The sequence below is a fragment of the Muntiacus reevesi genome, chromosome 2 (assembly GCF_963930625.1).
Source record: "Muntiacus reevesi chromosome 2, mMunRee1.1, whole genome shotgun sequence".
NCBI classification, from domain to species: Eukaryota; Metazoa; Chordata; class Mammalia; order Artiodactyla; family Cervidae; genus Muntiacus; species Muntiacus reevesi.
Genome location: NC_089250.1, coordinates 254255324 through 254278662, shown reverse-complemented (window position 1 = coordinate 254278662; position 23339 = coordinate 254255324).

The following is a 23339-nucleotide window of genomic DNA, read 5'->3' as shown; positions in this document are numbered from 1 at the left end:
TCTTTTAATATGAATGTAGTAATGAAGGTTAGTGCATAGCTCCTGGTTGGGCTGAGCCGAGCGCTCGGTGAATTAGTGGGAGCAGCGCACACATCTCTGCGCAGATGACTCTGTAGAGGGTTGCTCATAGAGGCCCCGAGACGGCTTTGCCCAGTGAGGTGCCCACAGGATAAGCTGGTTATATAGCTGGTCATCTTGGCCCCAGAAGCCTCTTGCCCCCTAGGATATAAACATCCCCACGACTTGTCATGGAGCTTAAAATGCAGAAAGCAAATCAATAATTGTGCAAAAAATATGTCCATGTGTCAGCATCTAGGAACCTTTGATAGTTTCCTTTCAGATGTATAACTGGCAAGGTTTGGATGTTGTTTAGAAAATTAAAACAGAGCCATCTTCCTTCCAGGTCAGCTAGTCCAAGCAGGTCCCTCTAGTCACCCCAGCAGGGATGTGGGAGTTTTTATGACCCATGACAATGAAAAAAGAATGCTATCAGCTACCCTACTACAACTGGCATTTCAGAATACAAGCCACTACTAATTTTTCCCCTAATAGACAAACTACATGTTATTTTACTTCCTCTCTTTTTCCCTTTTTCCCCAAACTATTCTGAGTATTGATTTTCATTTATTTTACACGATTCTTAATTGTCATCATTAGCTATCTATGCCACATCCCCCTGTTTAAATATGCCCTGTCAATTTTGCAGCATATTTATAGATTAATTTAAATGTGTTTTTAAATTTATGACTGCATACCTTTGGTATGTTTGTAACATTAAAATACTTATGGTACAGAATTTTTTAATTAAAACTATTCATCAAAGAAAGTCCAGGTAGCGAGCATCTCCTTGTGTGCGGTGGGGGTTCTGGCAGCCAGAGCAAGCAAAATAATAGGTCAATTAAAAAAAATCTAAAGATAGCGTTTGCAGAGACCCAATTGTTTAATGAGCATTTGCCAACCGATCCCCTCAAATTAAATTATGAACTTGCTTTTTTTAGTTATGGGCATCAGGGCTGCATGTGGCAGAAGGAGAGAGAAAGAGGCTGAGGAAGAGAAGTGCTCTTGCCCGGCTGCCTGCACCCAGGGTTTGCTTCTTGGGGTCTGACTGGCAGGGCAACACCCCTTCCTGGAAACTGACTCTGGAAACTGTAGGCAAATTCGCACTTCCTTGTATCCAGGTGGCTCTGGTCTGCAGGGCTATGCCAGCTTTGTTTGGACCTCTTAAAACCCATAGCTTTACCCTGCCAGACTTCACCTTGAGAACCTGTTCCACTCTGCCGCTACTGAAACGGACTTTCTCACGGCAGTCACTGGCTAGAAAAAAAATCTTTTCTGTTCCTTGCCCATGTGTGTTCCTAACTCACTTTTGTGGAAGTGTCAGCTGCCTGGAGAACAGGAGGACCAGCTGAAACAAAGAGTGCGTCAAGGGTGCCCTTAGCTGGTGCTTCCCAGGGATGCTACTGTGGCTGCTTCTGAAGAGGAGCCCTGGCCTGAAAGGCCACTCGGAGGAAGCAGGCACATGACTAGTCAAAAAACTAAACCACATCCCAGAATGCAGTTGTTGGGGCTCTGTGTCAAAGTCCTGGAAATAACCAGGTGCTCTGGGGCTCTCCAACTAGGAGTGATAAAAAGAAAGGCTCAACTTCATCCTATTCGGCCAGTCAGTGTACTTGATGCTGGGTTTTCAAAATTCCTCAATCTTCCTGTCTTATTCTCCCTTGGGTAGACCATAAATTTTTGTATTTTCCTTCTATTTTATAACAGTTATCTTTTAAATTAGTAAATCATGGACCCCGGATCTTGTTAATATGTTTCATATTTCCTACACTTCAAAAACAACCTTTCCTAAGAGCAAAAGGGATGTTTTTCATCAGTATCCATATTTTCATAATATTTGATCAGTACTTTTTCTATTTATTTTTCTTACAATTTTTAGATTCAGCTTCCTGTTTAGATTATCACAGACCCAACCCAAATGAGAATGCTTCTGACAAACAGGATATGATTTTTCAAAATAGCAAATTATTTATGATATTTCAAACATTTGGTATGGATAAAATTGACTTACACCCTATTGCTAATTTTATTTTTTATATTCAGCTGACTCTGGGGTGGAAATATTAGTGATAGGGCTAAATTTCAGTCCCTAAATACACAGCATCAACAATGAAATGCGTTTCGCAGTGTTCTAACATGAATTAGATCATGTCAAATTTATTTCAAATCAAATGTTAGAAAAGTGAAACACTTCTATTAATTTGTCAGTTGGACATAGGGCAGCTGGGAGATTGCTCACTTGACATCCTCACCAGGTTTGGGTCCTTCTGGGAGCATCCAGGGAGCAGAATCAGCTTACATATAAATATTTGGGTAGCCAATAGGAAAGCTGTTTCATGCACACCCTGTCATTCATTCCCTGATTTATTTCTGATGTGAGCTCTTATCAAAATGTCCCCACTGACAAGAGGGGGCCAAAGGCAGACAATAATAGAGATAGCTAATGGAGCAAGGTTACATTGGAATTGGACCAAATCCTCCTTTTACCCGACTTTGAATGCTAAATGAATCACTCAGATTTATATGGAGGTGGGAGCTCCAGAAGGTCCGCATCAGGGCAAAATAGGGTTACAATTCAATAAAATGCGTGGCAGTGCTTTATTGACTAATGAACCCACCGTGCCGCCAACTGCTGTATTTTACTGTCGTCGACCATAACTGCCTGGCAATTACACTGTGAGTGTTTGCTAAAGACGTGCCTGTCTTTCCCCAGATCTGGAAGTAGGTTCAGAGAAGAGAAGCTCCGGGAGGAAGCAGGTCGCACACCTCTCCCAAGTCTTCCGGGGACAGAAGCCAGGTACCAATAATAACAGTGCAAACAAGTTGATGCTGCTATTTTTAAATAAGCTGTTATTATTGACTAACAGAGGTTGCCGTGGGTGGGATGACAAAGCCTGGGAGCCAGAGAGTTGCTGCAAATTCTTCCAATAGAGAACTCGTTAATGAGAAGCAACTAAGCGCAGAGTCAAATGCTGGCGGCCATCCTTTCTGCTCCATCTTCTCTGAAGCAGAAACGGAGCTGCTGGTTGGGGGCTCTATTCGAGATATCTTCACTCTTCAGTCTCTGCCATCCGCCAAACATTCTGTCTGTGGACGTGTCACATCATCAGGTAAGGTGAGGAGCTGACGGCACGAGGAGTAACGTGGCAGAGATGCTGGGGTTTGGCAACAGTCAGGGGTATTTTTCTATATATAAAAAAAAGAGCGGCCACCACTACAGGTGGCTCTTCTCCCACATATGCAGTCCATGTGCCCTGACGCAGGAGCCAGGGCAGTTCTAATGTGATTCTGGGCACGCGAGTGTATATACATCCACATGCACACAAGGATGGGCGAAGTTTACTCCAAACTGTTCTGTACCTTAGTGCATTTGAAATGAACCTCAGATGGGAAAGTTCAGTGCCTGTGGCACCCGGGCCATGTGATGATGTAATAACTACCTGGTGGCCGGAGCAGGATGGAATCAGCATATAGAAACTCTGTAGCCTCATGCTCTGAAGGCTGGATGAGGGCAGACCAAGGGAGCAGAGAGTGAACTGGCAACACGGTTACTCCTAGCGCAGAGGGTTTGTATAGGTGGCTTAGGTCCTGTATGTAGGGGATGTTCAGGGGAGGAATTATTGAAGCTCAAGGTCTATTTCAAGTAAAAACTAGTTACAAAATGATTCACAGAGTATGTTTTCATGCTAATTTTTTTAACCCAACCAAACATACTGAATACATTTACACGTGAATAAATGTGTACAAGGGATCTAGAAAGAGCCACCTCCACCTAAGATTATGCTTGCTAATATTATACAGTGCTAACATCATGCCAGGCACGGTTCTAAATATTTTACATATATTAACATGCCTACACCACTCACAACAATCCTATGGGGCAGTTACCATTCTGATGACAGAGAGGGACGTTCAAGTTCACAGAGGTGAAGCCACTGGCCCAGTCTCACGCAGCAGAAACAACAGAAAGAGGGCTCAACCCCAGACTATCGGGTTCTGGAATCCATGCTTATAGCCCTCCACCATCTGTCTCCTGTCCTGAGGAGGTGGTGCTTGGATGAGATGAAGTTAAGGATGGTGGTGATCGAAAGGAAGTTCAATACAGAACACTCAGTGTCACCTGGACGCCACAAATAGCCTTCTGCTTTGGAGCAGGACCAATCAGTCATGCTAAATTCATGTTGTTGAGCTATGTTTGGTTGGCTTTTACTAGTTTTGGTTTAAAAATAATGAGTTTTCTGGTTGTGGTTTTGTCTACATTTCATTTGTGAATTTGCTTGGTTTTCAGCTGCCCCACCGCTCTGCGTTTCAGGTGTACAAAATGAAGACACTGGTAGAAATAGATCTTCTGCAGCCTCCAGCTGCCTTCCTCCTCATCCGTGGCCACAACCTCTGGAGACACCCATTCCCCACCATCTCTTTGCCTGCTTTCTTCCCTCCTCAGTGATCTGCAAGTCTTCTCTCAAGACCAGTTGCTGCTCCAGGACAGTCTTGGGATCCCACTCCCTAAACAGTGTCTGACCTTAGTAGGCCTTACTGCATTAAACACATATGAAGGGAATTGGAAAACTCACTTATGCTAATGAGTTAGTGGCTTATATGGAGGTGGTATTCTTGTGAAAAAGGGCATAATGAAAAGCTGACTCTTTGGAACAGACCCTAATGCTGGGAAAGATTGAAGGTAAAAGAGGAAGGATGTGGCAGAGGATGAAATGATTAGACAGCATCACTGACTCAATGGATATGAACCTGAGCAAACTCCAGGGGATGGTAAAGGACAGGGAAGCCTGGTGTGCTGCAATCCATGGGGGTCGAAAAGAGTCGAACATAACTTAGGAACTGAACAACATGATGAATTCAGTAGAAAAAAATAAAGATGGGATTTCAGGCTTCATAAGACTTGAGGAATACGGTGCCCACTTATCCACATATCATCTTGACCTTTGGGGTAGTGATGAAGTGGGGAGGTCTTAACCAGGCACAAGGGTCCGTCAAGATATTTCTAAGTTCTTTAGCCTATATGTCAAGGCCATAATTGGGGAAAGGCATGAAGACAGACAGAGGGACCTGAAGGCATTTGGGTAGAAGGATCTTCCCTGGCTCCAAATGTAGAGCATGTTTCCCGCACACAGGGAAGTTGCAGGATTGTAACTCTGGTCTGCGGCAACATTCACTTCCTCTCTGAAGTGTGTTTTCCTAGCAGTAAAAAAGAAAAAAGAAATTGAAGACTGTGATCTCTAAGGGCCTTCTAGTGGGACAGCCACAAGACCTGGATTGATGGAACTCACTTCAGAAGATGATGCCCTGAAGGATGATGCCCTGGAGGTATTGTTAGTTTCCCTGGCTTCAGTCCCTCCCACCAGTCAGAACATCCCATCAAGAATGTGTCATTAATGTGTCCTCTGTTCTTACCAGAAGTAAGGCTGGTCCAACCTTACTCCATGGCCAGGTCAATGGGGAAATATCTACCTGTGTGGAGGGGGCCATTCGCCTCTGCCCAAACTCCAAATGCAGAGTCCAGAGCTGGGGACATAATGGGAATTTGTGACACTCGGCGGAGAACTTTAGGTCCATAAACCATAGACAGTATGTAGTCGTTCATCTGTGACAGACATAATAGGAATAATCGTCACTTAATAAGCAATCCAAGGCTAATTAAATGTTACTAATATACATTACAAAGATTCTTTTTATTTTTTTTCTCACACTCCTTCAGAATACCCTTTGCAAGAGTGTACAGAAAAAGATCTTGCACATGAATACTGAGGAAAATACTGGGGGAAAAAAGTCTTCAATGGAGCTGAGGAAGAGCCATCACTCACTCCTTGACATCCCTTCAGAATCTCTGCAGGCAGATGGGTTCACAAGCTGAAGTGGGGGCTGCACAGAATGACCCAGACATCCTGCAGCCTTAAAACTAGTGTGGCCAAGGTACTGGCCCCACGCTGCCAGCCCCCATCCTGTGTGGCAGCCTTTCCATGGGAAGACTCCATGCCTGATTCACCAGCATGGCAGCAGGTACCGAGCTATGCACTAAAATTACTCTTTGAAAGCCCCTGAATCCTTTATACTTGGCGGCTTCTGACTCTGGGGGAGGGCTGTGCTCACCCCAGGGTGGGAGGACTCAGTGGATATGCACCAAGGTCCTTTAGTATCAAAGGACCTTTCCCCCGGTTGCTGGGAATGTTGGTAGTAGGCAACTCTCTGCTGAATTTCTCTCCAAAAATTACTCTTTTCTGAGGACAGTTGCCTTCTCCAGGTCATATGGCAGCCCTGGGGGATGCCCGTGTCCAGTGACAAGTCAGGTGGATGTACAAAGGTAGGCAATTCTGAAGATCCATCTCAGTTTTGAGCTCCCTGGGGGTTGGCCAAGGCTTGGGCATGACTGCATCCCAGTTCAACTTCTCCCTCTGCTCAGCCCTGCTTTCCTCCCTGAAGTATTGGTTGATGCCAAGCACAATCTTGAATTAGCCTCCCGCCTAAAAATCTAGGGCCCAGAGTCTATTTTCTGCTTCCCTACCCTGGATCCCTGTATGGTGGCTGAGCTGCAAGTTCATGGTGTGAGGATTTGATTCAGACACTCAGTTTCCAGCTGACTGTGGCTCTGAGCTGGGCTCTCCAGACACAGACCTGAGCCAGAAAGGTCTCCTGTGAAAATAGTTCCTGCGAGAGCATTCTGAGTTGAGGTTTATAGGAGATGGAACGAACAGAACAGAGCAGGAGGAAGATTCCAGCAAGATGGGGTCTCAGGGATGTTCTAGTCGTGAATTCAGGGGGAGAGTGCTCTGGAGCATGAACCACAACTGGAAGCCAATGCCTTTTGTATCAGTCAGTCATTGATTGTGGTTGCCATGGTGATAAGAATCAGGGCATGGCTTCTTGAGGGGTAGCTCCCATGGCAAAGAGCAGTTCTCCAGAGAAGGAGCAGCTGAGAGCCGGTACCCTGGGGAATGGGTGGGCACAGCAGATGCTGTACCACTTGGCCTGATGCCAGGGAAAAAGCTTGTCGCCCATGAGCTGTGTCCACCCTGGTCCCAGGAGACCCAATTCATGCATTTCCTGTCTGAACCATCATCACAGATGAATTGAGAGAAAGGATGCTCTTATATTTGCATGTTTAAAAAATTTGTTTTGCCAGCCTTTTCTCATTTGCAATCTCCTTTTTTCTTCACAACCACACTGAAGTAGGTGAAATTGGTGTTGCTATTCCATTTCACAGATGGGGAACACTAAATCCTAAGAGAGGCCAGACCAAAAGTCACCCATTTTGAGTTAGAGGTGGGGCTCAACACAACCCTCCAGTGTGTAACTCAGGGTACTGGAAGTCAGGCAGGGATCCCTTGGTGCCACTCCCAGTGGAAGGGTCCACGTTATTGTCGATGAAGCGCATGACCTGGGCAATTGTATCAAGCTACCCTGGGCCCACTCATACTGACCTGAGCTGGAGTAAGACCACCCTAGAGACTGTGGGGATTCCCCTCTAGCCTGAGTCAGCCACTTTTCACTGGTCTAGTGCACTCTGCTCTGCCTCCCACTGCCTTCTTTTCCTTCTCAACGTTTCTGCTCTTCAGAACTTCAGCTTGCAAGAGTTTTCAGCTTGTCACTATGGCTCTGGCTTTAACCAGACCTGACTCCCTAAAACTAGCCTGCTAATGGGCAGTCCCTGACCCCACCCTCCAACACTTTTCTTACTCTCCCATTCCTCGGAGTATATTGGCTCAGCTTATCTTTTGATGCTGGGTGAGAGGTCACAGGCCAGTCAAGGAATTGTTGGACTTCTGATGTTCACCCAGACCCAGGTCACTGGGTGGGATTACCTGGTATAAAAGGGTGACCAATGCTCTTCACAGGGTCGATGAGAGCAGACCTCTCTAGTGCACCAGTTCTGGACTGTCACCTCTCAGGGCATCAGGGGCCGATCGTGAATTGAAGCTCTTTCCAACTCTGAATTCTGTGATCTTAAGACCCAAACCATACCCCTTAGAAACAAACCACAAGGACAACTCACCGTCTGGATGGCTGATCCACTTGCAGATATCTTCCTAGTCAAGCCGCTGGGCTGTAGACAGGATCTCAGCAGGCCGTGCCCACAGAAAACATGCATCAGGGTCTCACGTGGTGATCCACGGGATCAGTACATCTGGTGCCCTGGAGGGGGATGGGCTTCAGCCATAGGCAGACAGATCTCTCTTGACAGAGAAGATGGAAAAAGAAAGTGCTATTAAAAAGAAAGAAAGAAAAAAAAAAGACACTCAATTTGAGATCAGAAGACCCACACTATGACATTAGCCAATCAAAGGGTTCCTACAAGCGGACATTTCTTCACTTGAAAATGAGGACACCAGTTTGGAAACTGACCAGGCAGATGTTTGTGAAAGCCAGAGGTGGATACCGGTGCTCAGCAGAGGAGCATGCAGTAGTCACATCTTCGGGGACATTCCTGTCTGGAAGTAGCCTCTCCTGGGCTTGTGATGGTGGTGGTGGCCCAGGGCCTTGCATCTTTCCTGTTTGCTCGTTGTTCCTGCTACCTCCTACCTTCCCTCCATCACAGCTGAGTGTTGCTCCCTGGCCATGCAAATGGCCCGTTCCTTCTGGAGGGGAGCAACAGCCCTGAAGGACCCAGATGCTCAGCTCCAACCTCTACCCCAGGCCTGTGTCCTGTCCACCCACCATCTTAACCCCCCCTTTTTTTTAAAGTTTGTTTCTTTTCAGAAGCCCACACAGTGTGAGGGGAGCCCTGCGTAGCATCTACCTCTCTTATATACAGTAGCTTGTTTTATGACTTTGTTTTAAAAACTATTGGCTTAGGGTGCAATAACACAGATGTCTTTGCCTCACAAGAGGACCGTGAATTTCCACTTCTCTCTCCTCAGTGACAGCTCCATTACCTTCCATGGATCGTCTCTTCTTTGGCCCTGCAAAAAGCGGGGGAAAAATGGTGTTTCTCCCGCAATTGGCCCTTCCCGCCAGGGCCACCGGATCAATAGCGCTGGCGCCCACGCTCCCTCCGTGGGCCTTCTGCATCCCGGCCCTCAGTCCTGTCGCAGCCTCCTGGTGGTGGAGGAACACCACGTCTGAATCCCCAGAGGAGTGCTAAAGCCATCACGAAAGAAAGATCTGTTTTCTCGCTCGCGTCCTGCAGGCGTTTCTGTGAGTGGTGGCAACCCAGTGGCGGGGAAACTTTGAGGGCTGCCTTCCTAAATCTTCACCTGCCTGACCTCAGCTTGACAACTTCTTAACAGGCGCAGAGAACAGTCAATGCTCCGTGCGGAGCCGAGCGCTCCATCAGCCTCTCCGGCAAATGACGGGAGTCCGGGCTGGATGCGAAGTGGGGAGAGCGGGAGGCAGATTTACACGCCTATCACGGCGGGCACGCGGCGGAGTCAGCCTGTCTTGTGCTCACAGGCAGAACTCTTCCTGCTCGGTAGCATGTCACACTGTCACGCTGCCTCTTCCCTATGTGGAAAGTGGTAAGGTGTGAGTTTAATTAGCATAGAACAAAATTTCTTACTCTCTAATAATAACACCTTGAATTTTGATGTTACCTGCTCTCCGAGGCACTCAAAGCATTAAAACAAAAATGCACTTCTTTCATTGTGTCTCATCTGACTCCAGAGACAAGGGTCAGAGCCCCATTCTGCAGAGAGGGAAACTGAGGCGGAGGGCTATTCTTGGTTTACTAAAGCTCTGAAGGAGCTTAACTGCCCTCTTTTCTCTTAATAGTTGTCCTTCAGGTTTATGCAGAATGTATGAGCTTCAATTCCTTGAAAACAAGGGTGATGGGACTCATGGAGGGGCTGCAATAAGACTGCCTTCAGACAAATGGCAGGTGACATTCATGAATGGCTTGGGTCGAGTGTACTCAGCCGGAAGTGGCTGGGCCTGGACAAAGCAGAAGGGGCTGCCTTGCCCCCAGACAAGTGTAGGTATCTGAGACAACAAATCCAGCATCATCAGGTCCTCTAATACGTACATCTACAAATATTGACACCCAGTCCCTCAAAAAAGTATAACATCCTCTCTTTTACAACTGATATGTGTCCTATTGAGCACAGCCTCCAGTTCCTGACTTTTAGACTAAGGTAGCGTTTGCACACTAAGACTAGTGTGCTAGCTTGTGGATGGCATGTTAGGGTGGATCGAGAAACACACTGGCCCGAAACAGGTGGAGGCTCTGCTCCAACTGTAGTGTGAGATGCTGGGTCCCTGGGCCATGGCAGTCACATGGAAAGAAACAGATGAAGCCCAAAGAGGTGGAGGAAAAAGAATGTGGTCCATTAAATGAAGGGAGAACCTCAGTTCAGTTCAGTCACTCAGTAGTGTCCAACTCTTTGTGACCCCATGGACTGCAGTATTCCAGGCCTCCCTGTCCATCACCAACTCCAGAGTTTACTCAAACTCATGTTCATTGAGTCGGTGATGCCATCGAACCATCTCATCCTCTGTCGTCCCCTTCTCCTGCCTTCAATCTTTCCCAGCATCAGGGTCTTTTCCAGTGAGTCAGTTCTTCGCATCAGGTGGCCAAAGTATTGGAGTTTCAGCTTCAGCATCAGTCCTTTCAATGAATATTCAGGACTGATGTCCTTTAGGATGGACTGGTTGAATCTTCTTGCAGTCCAAGGGACTCTCAAGAGTCTTCTCCAACCTCATAGTTCAAAAGCATCTGAACCTACCTACGGAGGTTTTAACTGGAGAGCCCAGGGTCAGGAGGGTAGTAGTGCCTTTGATGAGGACAGAATTGCTGAGAGAAATCACTTATGGGATCTGGGACTGGAAAAGGTGACTGTGAGGATTTCTGCATCAGGAACTCCAGGTAGAAAGAGGACAGGTCGGGAGGGTTGCGCTGTGTCCTGTATGTTTTGGGGCTTCTTTGTTTCTGAGGAAAGTATACATTATAAAAATTGTGAGATCAATTTGGTCTTCAGTTTGAGGTCACTGACTTTTTATTTGGCCAGGTGAGCACCTGAAAAATAAACAAATCTCCAGAGCAGCTGTGTCAATTTTGTTGAAGAAAAGAGCTTCTCAAATTATAATGTATCTCATGATAGTCCTTTAAGGAAAATAAAATTTAGCTTAATAAAAAACATTATTCCTTAGCTTGTATATATGTATTTATTTTATCACGAATGGACATGGGCCCATGGATTACTGCTTGAGAGCCACTACTCTGACCCTCTAGAAGTAGCTGAGAAGAAAAGACTTGGGCTGGGTTTTAGAACCAGTCACAAGAGGGGAGATTTGTGAGCTTGAGGAATCCCCAGCACCACTAAGACAGAGAGGCACAAAAAATAGCTGCTCTATTCTAAGACCCAGAGGATGTTCTCTGCCAAAGGCTTGGGGAAGAAAGAGTGAGGAGACAGAAGGAGCAGTGGGGGTGATGGGGCGGGTGAACCAGCCCTCAAGGGAGGATGCACTTGGCAGGATAAAAACAGTCCTTTGGCTCAATGGGCATCTTGGGTTGTCTGGAGCTCCATCCCGATTCATTTTAGGGGCAGAGACAGAGCCTTCTGTGTCCCTGTGAGAACAATGTTTTGAGTTTGAGACGCAGGGATAGCCACCTTCCTCTGGACACCAAGAACAAGTAGGTGAACTAAGTTGTGTAGCCGTAGGGGTTACACTGGTCCCCAGATGCTAGAGGACAGTCCAGCACAATCCATAAACTCAGATGGCTGCTTTCTGGGCAATGGTCTCTCTCTGCATTGGGCCCCCAGGCTGACATTGATGGAGCTTCTCCCGACACCCAGGCAAGAGTCTTTCACTGGGATGAGGATTAACCATGGCCGTTAGTGCTTGTGGAGGGGGAGCCTCCCCTCCCCTCACCAGAAGTGTGTGCTTCCTGGGGATTATGAATTAATGCATCTCATAATGTTGTTGGCTTGTTGGCTTCTCCAGGTTTTGTGGTCTGTTTGGAAGTTGTATTCCAGGGCTCCCATGAGTCACCTGGCTGTGGTTCCACTTGGATCAGGGTTTGCCATTAAATGCAGTGAGCAGCTTGGGCCATTTATCATGGTGAATCCAGTGCCTAAATCTGGGAGGAAATGGTCATCGCTCCAAATCGGATCTGAGTCTCCCTGCCAGGAACCGAGTAGGGCTAGCTCTGCTGGATTTCTGGGCTGAGTTGTTATCTGTTTGTAAAAATGAATGCTATTCATTTAACTCCTCTCCTGGATTTTATCCATCAGGCAATGACTTTCACTGGTTTGCATATTCACTCATTCATTAAATGTTTACTGAACTCTTACTGTCTACCAAACCTTGTACTCGTTACCATAATCAAATAACATTCTTGTCTCATATTCTAGAGGAGAAGACAAACATAAAACAGCAACTAGGTAATTTCAGAAAGTAATAAATGATCAGAAGAAAAAGCAAAGAGATTAATATTATAACAAACAACATAACCAAAAAGTGAGCAAAAGACCTCAACAGACTTTTCTCCAAAGGAAGACATACAGATGGCCAATAAACACATGAAAAGATGCTCAACATCGCTCATTATTAGAGAAAGGCAAATCAAAGCTACGATGAGATATCACCTCACACTGATCACAATCATCAAAAAATCTACAAACTATAAATGCTGGAGAGGATGTAGAGAAAAGGGAACCCTCTTGCACTGTTGGTAGGAATGTAAATTGATCAGCCACTATGGAGAACTGTAAGGAGATGCCTTAAAACACTAGGAATATAACTACCATATGTCCCAGCAATCCCGCTACTGGGCATATACCCTGAGAAAAGCCCAATTCAAAAAGACACATGTTCCCCAACATTCATTGCAGCCCTATTTACAATAGCCAGGACATGAAAGCAACCTAGATGTCCATCAACAGATGAATGGATAAAAAAGTTGTGGTACATATACACAATGGAATATTACTCAGCAATAAAAAGGAATAAATGTGACTCAGTTAAACCAAGATGGTTGGGCTTAGTGCCTGTAATACAGAATGAAGTAAGTCAGAAAAACAAGTATCATATGTTAACACATGTATATGAAATCTAGAAAAATGATGCTGATGAGCCTGTTTACAGGGCAGGAATAGAGACACAGACATAGAGAACAGACTTGTGGACACAGTGGGGAAGGGAGAGGGTGAGACAAATTGAGAAAGTAGCACTGACATGTATTCACTACTATGTGTAAAATATCCAGCTAGTGGAAAGGGTCTATATGATACAGGGAGCCCAGCCTGGCACCCTGTGATAACTTAGAGGGGTATGAGGGGGTTGCGGTGGGAGGGAGGCTCAACAAGGATGGGCTATACATATAGTTACGATGGATTCACATTGTTGTATGGTGGAAATGAACACAATATTGTAAAAACAATTATCTTCCAATTAAAAAATAAATTAAAAAAAAAAGAGTGACTGGGCTTCTTTAAGACAGTTGTTGGAGACGATCCCTCTAGGGAGGCGGTATCTGAGAAGATTGGAATCCACTCAGGGTTGAGGGCCTGGGAGAAGATTATTCCAGGGGGAGATAACAGCAAGTTTCAAGTTTTTCTTGGAGGAATGAGTGCGGCATGTTTGGGGAACAGACAGAAAACCATTACAGTTGGAACAGGCAAGCAAGGTGCGACTGGTGGAAGATGAGGTTGGAAGGGAGGTAGAAACCAGATAATGCAAAACCTTACAGGTCATGATGAGGCTTTGGGATTGATCATATTAGAGTTCTGAAGAAAAGCTCTGAAGAGTTTTCAACTATAATGTATATCAGTCAGAACAGGAGAGGTTGTGGTGCAGTAACTGATAACTCTGAAATTCCAAAAACTTAAAATAATTTCTCCCTCAGACCATAAGTACATCTTAAGTCAATGGAGGAGATTTGCTTCTCACCACGTGTGTTAGCAGTCTCAGCTTGACAGACAATCCACTGTCTTGAATGTTACTGGTTCCCATGTCTTGGAGAAGGCCAGTGGCACATCACCCACCGCCTTAAAGGAATAAATTCAGGGAGTGACATGGGCAACTTTCATCAATTTCCATTAACCAGCTAGGTCTCACATTTTTGCCTATCCTCAGAAAGATGTGTCGCTAGCCTGAATGACTACCATCCAGGGCCCCTGCTGGTGCAGGAGAGTCCAGGGACGCAGCGATAGTCTCTGGTATCCTTGCAATCACGGGCTGGATGGTCCAGTGTTCACCTTGTTAGAATCATTTTCCCCCTAAATAAGGCTAATCTGGCTATTGAGTTTAATCTCTAATGTAGTAGTAAAGACTGGAGTTATTGATTTAAATTTTTGCAAAACATTGGGATAGAGCTCTGAGAAAGCAGGTAAGGGGGGATCTCACTTAGTCCAAGACCTGGGCTTGGATATGACCCTGGGCTGTCACTGGCCTGCTCCCTGCTTGTGAGCGCCCACCTGCTACCCACCTCCACAGTGGCCTGGAGAAGGTGTTTGCCTGCATTGGGTGACCCCAACAATGGTGAAGACCAGACATCCCTGGAGAGTGTCCCCCATTCTCCTTTTCTTCTGTGGACTCTGATCTCCTGTAGGGGTCCCAGCACTGTGGCCACTGTGATATCTATAGTGTGGACATCCCTCCAGCTGGGGCTCCCTGTTTTGCTGGTGTCTCTTTCTGCAGCCTTGGTTTTCCCAGTTGAGTTGCTTCCTCGTGAATCACACCATCCACCTCTGAGGGCCCTTGCAGGCCTTTAGGTGCCAGAGGATCAGCAGGAATCTTTGCCCTCTGTTTGACCACTCACTGATTGGACTTCACATAGAGTGGCCTTTCCTCTCTCCCCAGGTGGGGCAGGGGCTTTCCCAGTGACCATCTGTCTGAATTCTATCTTCCTTCACTATGACTTCCCTGCCCAACTCCAGCTCAGCTGAGAGGTGAGGGGCCAAGGTGCCTGGACCACCAGTCCCGGCTGAGACCTCTGTCCTATCCATCTTTCCTGAGGCTGTTATTCTACTGTTGGTCAAAAAATCTTGTTCCTGAGTCTCATCTGTAGAAATTCTGGTCCACCCTGAATTTCTTGGACTTGACCCTCTGTTGTGAATATATTCCCATGGGCATATTCTTTTGGTCTTTCGGCCTGCTAGGTGCATTGCTAGATGGCCATGCCTCTTGTCCCCTGGACTGTAGGCGACAACCTTGAGTCATCTTTCTCTTGCTTCCTGTGGCCTAAGACAGTCCAGAGCATTCAGTATGAACTCCATGAAGCCTCACTGGTTTGTATTGTTTTGTGAAAGTGCAAAAAATCTGAAAGTTGGATTGGGAGAAACATCATCCTCAACAAGGCTTAGGGCAGAAGATGGTCTTAACTCTGGTAGGGAAAACAGAATCCCTGGGCTCACCTCCTGGACCTCCCCTGACTTACATGTCATGCTGAGCCACTCCCCCTCTCCAGGCCTCAATTCCCTTCTGAACAACGAGGAGGAAGGGCTTCCAGGTTGGAAGTCTGTGTTTGTCAGATGTGGGTCTTTCTAGTACAATAGTCTTAAATTTGACACCTGACTGCTCTCCCCTCTAAGCCAGGTGTGATGGGTGGGTGGGGGGATAAGAGGGGATAAACAGGAGAATTAAATTCCCAGGTGGCGCTAGTGGTAAAGAATGTGACTGCCAATGCAGGAGATACAAGAGATGCGGGTTTGATCTCCGGGTTGGGAAGATCCCCTGGAGTAGGAAATGGCAACTCACTCCAGTATTCTTGCCTGGAAAATTCCATGGACAGAGGAGCCTGGCAGGCTACAGTCCATGGGGTCGCAGAGTTGGACAAGACTGAGCATACATGTACTTGCCATTTTTACTCCCTGTAACTCCTCCCTGCCAAGCCTGACATCTCTCCTGCTACCCCAACTGATGCCTATATGTGGGGGTGCTGAGATGGGCCTCCCAGAACCCGTTCAGGAGGAGAGAACATATTCCCCCCAGCTGTTTGGTAAGGCTCCAACATTCAGCCCTCAGCTGTCAGCCTTTTCAGGATCACCTGCCTGAAGACCCCAGCCCTGCCCACGGTTTAGCCTTCCAGGCTTGATTGATCCAGGTAGGGGGTGTAAAGGCTCAGAATCCGGAATCCTCCACCCTGTTGGCTGAGGCCTCGCAGCTCAGCATCCTCTACTTCCCAGTCCTGCTTCTTTCCTCCCCTTCCTTGTCTTCCATGGGGATCCCAAGAGTGCTCATTAACAAACTCCCACTCTGGAGCCCGCCTCCCAGGAAACCCCACCTGTGCCTGCCACAAGCAGCCTGTGAGGAGGAGAGAGGCCTGGGAAGGGGAGGAAGAGCCGTGGAGAGACACCTGAGCAGACATGGCAGCTCGACCTATCTCCCTGCCCCTCTCTTGGTCTCCTGATACCTGACCTGGGCCATCCTGCTAAGCATGACTTCTGCTTTTCAGCCATGCTTGGGTCCAAACGAGTAAGTTTTACCCTCCAGTCAAACAAGGAGTTGATTACATAGCCTTTCCATTCATCAGGGTGAGTGGGTTTTTTTTTTTTTTTTAATTTATTTATTTTACTCAGAGGCTAATTACTTTACAGTGTTGTAGTGGTTTTTGCCATACATCCACATGAATCTGCCATGGTTGTACTTGTGTTCCCCATCCTGAACCCCCCTCCCACCTCCCTCCCCATCCTATCCCTCTGGGTCATCCCAGTGCACCAGCCCTGAGCATCCTATCTCATGTATCAAACCTGGACTGACAATCTGCTTCACATATGATAATATACATGTTTCAATGCTATTCTCTCAAATCATCTCACCCTCGCCCTCTTCCACAGAGTCCAAAAGATTGTTCTATACATCTGTGTCTCTTTTGCTGTCTCACATATAGGGTCATTGTTACCATCTTTCTAAATTCCATACATATGCATTAATATACTGTATTGGTGTTTTTCACTCTGACTTACTTCACTCTGTGTAACAGGCTTCAGTTTCATCCACCTCATTAGAACTGACTCAAATGTATTCTTTTTAATGGCTGAGTAATATTCCATTGTGTTTCCCATTCATTTTACTCTCCATGTTCACATCTGCTCTTCAGCTCCTTTTTATCTAAGGTGGGATGAGGTGTGACCTAAGGGGGACCTAGCAAGGGCCGCAGGGTCTGGAGGCCCAGGAACGGGAAGGCCTTGCTCTTCAGTCCGGTCAGAGACCTCATCTTTGCCTTCCCAGTCTTTCACCCTGTGGATGGTGAGAGCATCTCTTTGGTCTCCTTTTGCTTCCTTGGCCCTAAGGATGCTGAGAGGGCTCATCCCCTTGTCATGAGTGTTTCCCAAGGACACGTGCCCTCAAAGCCAGGCACTGTGTGGACAGGGAGTTCAACGTAAAGGAGAAGGTCATCCTTGTAGTGAAAGGCACAGGCTCACACAGAGGAACACAATTGATCTGTGGAAGAATGGCATCAAGCAGGGGTTCCCAGCCTCTAGGATCTAATGCCTGGTGATCTTAGGTGGAGCTGATGTAATAATAATAGAAATAAACCACACAATAAATGTAATGTATAATGCGCTTGAATTATCTGAAACTATCCCCCCACCCCTCCAGTCCATGGAAAAATTATCTTCCATGAAACTGGTCCCTGGTGCCAAAATGTTTGGGGACCGCTGGCATCAGGAACTGTGCAGAGGCCTAGAGGATCATCACATGTCACCAAGGCAGAGAAGCACTGAGGGCTTTCTGGAAGAGGCGACATTTGAGCTGAGCCTTGAAGGGAGAGTTGACTTTCTGGGAATTCACCACTTTCCTGAGTTGCCATAATCCTCCTTGGCCCCTCCGAGGGCTGAAAACCGAGGCAGCCACGGGGCCCCTCCAGGCAAGGCAGGAGCATGTCCTGTGTATGTGCCTTGGTTGTTTTGTACACGTGACACCTTGGTTGTTTTGTCCACAGCACAGAAACATGTGAGCAGCTGGGCTTTGGGAGCCGGAAAGGAGAGTGGACGTGGGGTGGCTGTTGAGACCAGGGGGAGCTACAGGGCAGAGGGTGCTTAGGAGGAAAGGTCTCTGCTCTCCTGGTGAGAGGATGCAAAGGCCCAGTCCTGGGACTCTAACTCCTGGCAAGCTTCCCGGGTGGATGCCTTCTGACGCCCCCAGCAGTGAGAGGTCCTGGGTGAGGTCTTTACTTGGGGCTCAGAAGCCCCAGGATGGCCACAACCTAGACTCTGACAAGCTCAGAGACTGCAGGCAAACCCCCGTCCCTCCCTGAGCCTAGGTATCTCGATTGGGAAACACGAGCCTCCCTCTAGAAAAACTTCCTGTAAAAGTTCTTGTTTTCCTGTTTACTTGCTGGCATATTGAGTATAGCACTTTCGCAGCATCATCTTTCAGGATTTGAAATAGCTCAACTGGAATTCTATCACCTCCACTAGCTTTGTTCATAGTGATGCTAAGGCCCACTTGACTTCATGTTCTAGGATGTCTGGATCTAGGTGAGTGATCACACCATCGTGATTATCTGGGTTGTGAAGATCTTTTTTGTACAGTTCTTCTGTGTATTCTTGCCACCTCTTCTTAATATCTTCTGCTTCTGTTAAGTCCATACCATTTCTGTCCTTAATCGAACCCATCTTTGCATGAAATGTTCCCTTGGTATCTCTAATTTTCTTGAAGAGATCTCTAGTCTTTCCCATTCTGTTGTTTTCCTCTATTTCTTTGCATTGATCGCTGAGGAAGGCAGTGGCCACAGAACTGGAAAAGGTCAGTTTTCATTCCAATCCCAAAGAAAGGCAATGCCAAAGAATGCTCAAACTACTGGACAATTGCACTCATCTCACACGCTAGTAAGGTAATGCTCAAAATTCTCCAAGCCAGGCTTCAGCAATCCGTGAACCATGAACTTCCAGATATTCAGGCTGGATTTAGAAAAGGCAGAGGAACCAGAGATCAAATTGCCAACATGTGCTGATCATCGAAAAAGCAAGAGAGTTCCAGAAAAACATCTATTTCTGCTTTACTGACTATGCCAAAGCTTTTGACTGTGTGGATCACAATTAACTTGTGGAAAATTCTTAAAGAGATGGGAATACCAGACCATCTGACCTGTATCTTGAGAAACCTGTATGCAGGTCAGGAAGCAACAGTTAGAACTGGACATGGAACAATGGACTGGTTCCAAATAGGAAAAGGAGTACATCAAGGCTGTATATTGTTACCCTGCTTATTTAACTTATATGCAGAGTACATCATGAGAAATGCTGGGCTGGAAGAAGCACAAGCTGGAATCAAGATTGCCGAAAGATATATCAATAATCTCAGATATGCAGATGACACCACCCTTATGGCAGAAAGTGAAGAGGAACTAAAAAGCCTCTTGATGAAAGTAAAAGAGGAGAGTGAAAAAGCTCAACATTCAGAAAACTAAGATCATGGCATCTGGTCCCATCACTTCATGGGAAATAGATAGGGAAACAGTGGAAACAGTGTCAGACTTTATTTGGGGGGGCTCCAAAATCACTGCAGATGGGGATTGCAGCCATGAAATTAAAAGACACTTACTCCTTGGAAGGAAAGTTATGACCAACCTGGATAGCATATTAAAAAGCAGAGACATTACTTTGTCAACAAAGGTCCATCTAGTCAAGGCTATGGTTTTTCTGGTGGTCATGTATGAATGTGAGAGTTGTACTATAAAGAAAGCTGAGAGCCAAAGAATTGATGCTTTTGATCTGTGGTGTTGGAGAAGACTCTTGAGAGTCCCTTGAACTGCAAGAAGATCCTAAAGGAGATCAGTCCTGGGCGTTCATAGGAAGGACTGATGCTGAAGCTGAAACTCCAATACTTTGGCCACCTCATGTGAAGAGTTGACTCATTGGAAAAGACCCTGATGCTGGGAGGGATTGGGTGCAGGAGGAGAAGGGGACGACAGAGGATGAGATGGCTGGATGGCATCACCAACTCAATGGACATGGGTTTGGGTGGACTCCAGGAGTTGGTGATGGACAGGGAGGCCTGGCGTGCTGCAGTTCATGGGGTCACAAAGAGTCGGACACGACTGAGCAACTGAACTAAACTGTTCACTTAAGCTCTGTTTTGATATACGATACACAACAAATATTCAGTATTCATCTACCCTACATCAGGCAAGGTCCCTCTCATCACCATTCCTGTCCCTTGGGGCTGAGGTTCGTTCATTCACTCATTCGTTCTTTCTCTCATTCATCAATTTATTCAACAAATATCCTCTCTGTGCCTGGCCCAGGTCCAAGGGTTGGGGACACAGTGGTGAACACCGTGTGCACATCTCTACCCGTCCATTCTGGGTGGGAGACAGAAAAGTGAGTAAACAAAGTGAAATTCCCCTGTCCCTCCACCCCCTGCCCTCAGAGTCACTGAGGGGGTTAATGAGGACTCCATCTCTGTGTTCCCCCAGGAGGCCAGATGCTTTAACTGGATTTAACTCTCTCTAAAGTTTAATATGAAGGCAATAGCTTGTTTTTCATTGTCATGGATATTATACTCTGAATACATCTTTTCAAAGAGTGTGGCCCTTCCCCCTAGTGTCTGATCTACCCCAACCTCCATTGAAGACATTAGAGCAAAATGACCAAACTGTGTTGTTCTCTCAAAGGGGAAACTGAGGCAGCAGGCAGGAGCCTCGCCCACTCCCGACTTCCAGCTGGATTTGCTGCTGAAGCCCCTGTCTAAGCAGCGTAGGAAGGGTCCTTCTGGTCTGGGCTGGTCCCTCCTCCTCCACACCATTGCCCTGCCTGTCCCCTGGTGGGGCAGCGAAGGATGAGGCCCTGGCGGAGTCAATCTGCTGTGATCTGGTAAATGCAGCAAAGTGGGTGGTCTGAGCCGGGCCGGGCTGGCCCAGCTGATGAGCATTTTTGTGTTGTTTGGTTTTTGTGTGCCTCTGTTTATTTTTGCCTTAACAGCGCAGACTGACTTTTGATCCTGCCCCAAACTGACTTTCTTTCTCCTTCCTCCTAGACTCAGCTCACTTTGCTTCGGCTTGGAAATCATTTCTCAGTTTTTTCCCTCTGTGGCCTCTAAGGTTTCAGGAGCAGCTGAACTGTAAAAAATCCTTACTGAGAGGCCTTCCCCAGAACCACAAAGTGGGTTCGGAACTGTGTGAGGGGTGTAGCCCTGGGCACGGCCTCATGGGGTCTACACGGGGCCGAACATCTGCTCAGAGATGGGAATCACCAGCTGGTTAGCTTCATGCAGAGAGAAATAACCCTAGGTACTTTACAAGTTGTTATTTGTGGATATAGTGAAGCTTCCATCAACCCAGCTGTGTTAGAAAATTTGATCAAAACTGAAAGATGTTCAGGTAATAAATTTAATTCCAAATTACGGAGCCCAGGATATACACTGACTTACAGGAAATGGAAAAGTCCACACAGGCCCATCACTGTAGACTTTGAACACGAAGGCATTTGACAAAGCCATGCAGAGACCCTCCCTGGATGGGCACTATGCTTGGGACCAGCTTCAGCAATGAGCACATGATTTCTGCCCTGACGCAGTGTACTGTCTGGCTGGAGATGGGGCCTGGTGTGGCAACAGACACCCCAACCAGGCCGTGCGATGTGAGCTGCCACTTCAGGCTGCTGGTCTAGCCAGCGAAAGGAACACGGGCCCTAGGCTTCTGGGTGTGAGATTGGGGAACAAGATAAAACTTAGCACTTTTAGGAAACTGATTGAGTTCATTGTTTCCAGACTGTAATATGTAGTCTGAGTGGCAAATCAGAACCCACCCTAGGGAGGCAGGTAAGTCGCATTAAAGAGGGAGAGACTCCGGGTATTTCCCTGGTAGTCCAGTGGTTAAGACTCTGTGCTCCCAAAGCCGGAGGCCAGGTTTGCTCCCTGGTCAGGGAACTAGATCTTGCATGCCACAACTCCATGCTGGAAATAAAAATAGATCCTGTATGCCGCAGCAGAGACTGACGATATCACATGCTGCAACTCAGACCTGGCATAGCCAAATAAATAAATATATATACTTTTAAATAAGATGGAGGGATTCTGCAACAGAGAATAAACATACAAGCTTCAAGGTCAAGTTTGCATGAAGAAAGATGACTGGTTGCAGTGTGGAAGGTACATTGAATGTATTTGTACTTTTTAGTTTCTGCTCAGTCTCTCAGTGTCTCCCTCAGACAAGAGTCTGTTATCTGACTCTTTGCAACCCCCGTGGACTGTAGCCCACCAGGCTCCTCTGTCCAAGGGATTCTCCAGGCAAGAATACTGGAGTGAGTTGCCATTTCCTACTCCAGGGGATCTTTTCTGACCCCAGGGATCAAACCTGCATCTCTTGCATCTCCTGCATTGGCAGGTGAACGCTTTACCACTAGCGCCACCCGGGAAGCCCATTGGATGTATTAGAGGCCGGCAATATGGAAGCTGTTGAATTGATCAAGTGAAAGGAAGTGGTGGTGGGGACCTGGTCATGGCTGTAGTAATGATGAGAAAGGACAATCATGGGAGAGGACACAATTCAGTGATGGAACAGACAATGGCTGTACTGGGAAGGATATAATCTAGGATGGTCTCTGGTCATTGATCTCTAGACAAAGAATTCAAGGCAGGTGAGGACAGGAAGAGAGGTGGTAGGTTAACCTTGCATGCACTGATGAGATAGCCAAGATTGTTGTTCAGAAAATTTATATGTGAAGTCATTGTATTGATGCCAAAGGAGAGAGAAACTTTGCCCACAGAGTAAAATGAAAAGAGAGAAACAAGGAAATCTCAAGGAAATTACTTCTAATGGAAAGATCATGAGAGGTCTACTAGGGAGACCAGAAAGGAATGGCCAAAAAGGGAGCAACAATCCAAGTTTGAAATTCAAGCATTTGTGAAGTAGTTATGCTCTCATGCTTGCAGAGAAATCAGGTTAACTAGGAATTGAAAAGCATCCTTGTCTGCATGCATACTAGCATTCTTGGTGGCACAAGTCTCCATGAGGTGGGAAGAGTAACTGCCGTACTGTGTGATGAGTTAATTGTGAAATCACATACAAGCCCCCATGTCCCTGTCCTTTGAAGGAAAAAGCTTTTGCTTCAGTCTCCCAAGCGTTCTTAGAGACTCGAAAGATTGGCTCAAGATTTAATGATTAGGAAATGTGAAGATGTAGAAGCAAACAAACAAAAAAATAGCTTTGGGCCACGAAATGGCAAATGATTTAGACTATAAATCTTCCACATCGTGGCAGAGTTTGGGAATCCCCGAGCTCCCAGTTCCTTGGAAGATACAGATATAGGCTATATCTGAGTTGTTTTTACAGGAAGCAGACCCCCACCAGGTGACAACTGCTGACGACAAGCACTAGACCCTTGAAACCAGACGGTGGGTGATGCTTGAAATCTTACCTTGATGCCAACCAATTGTGCGTGAGC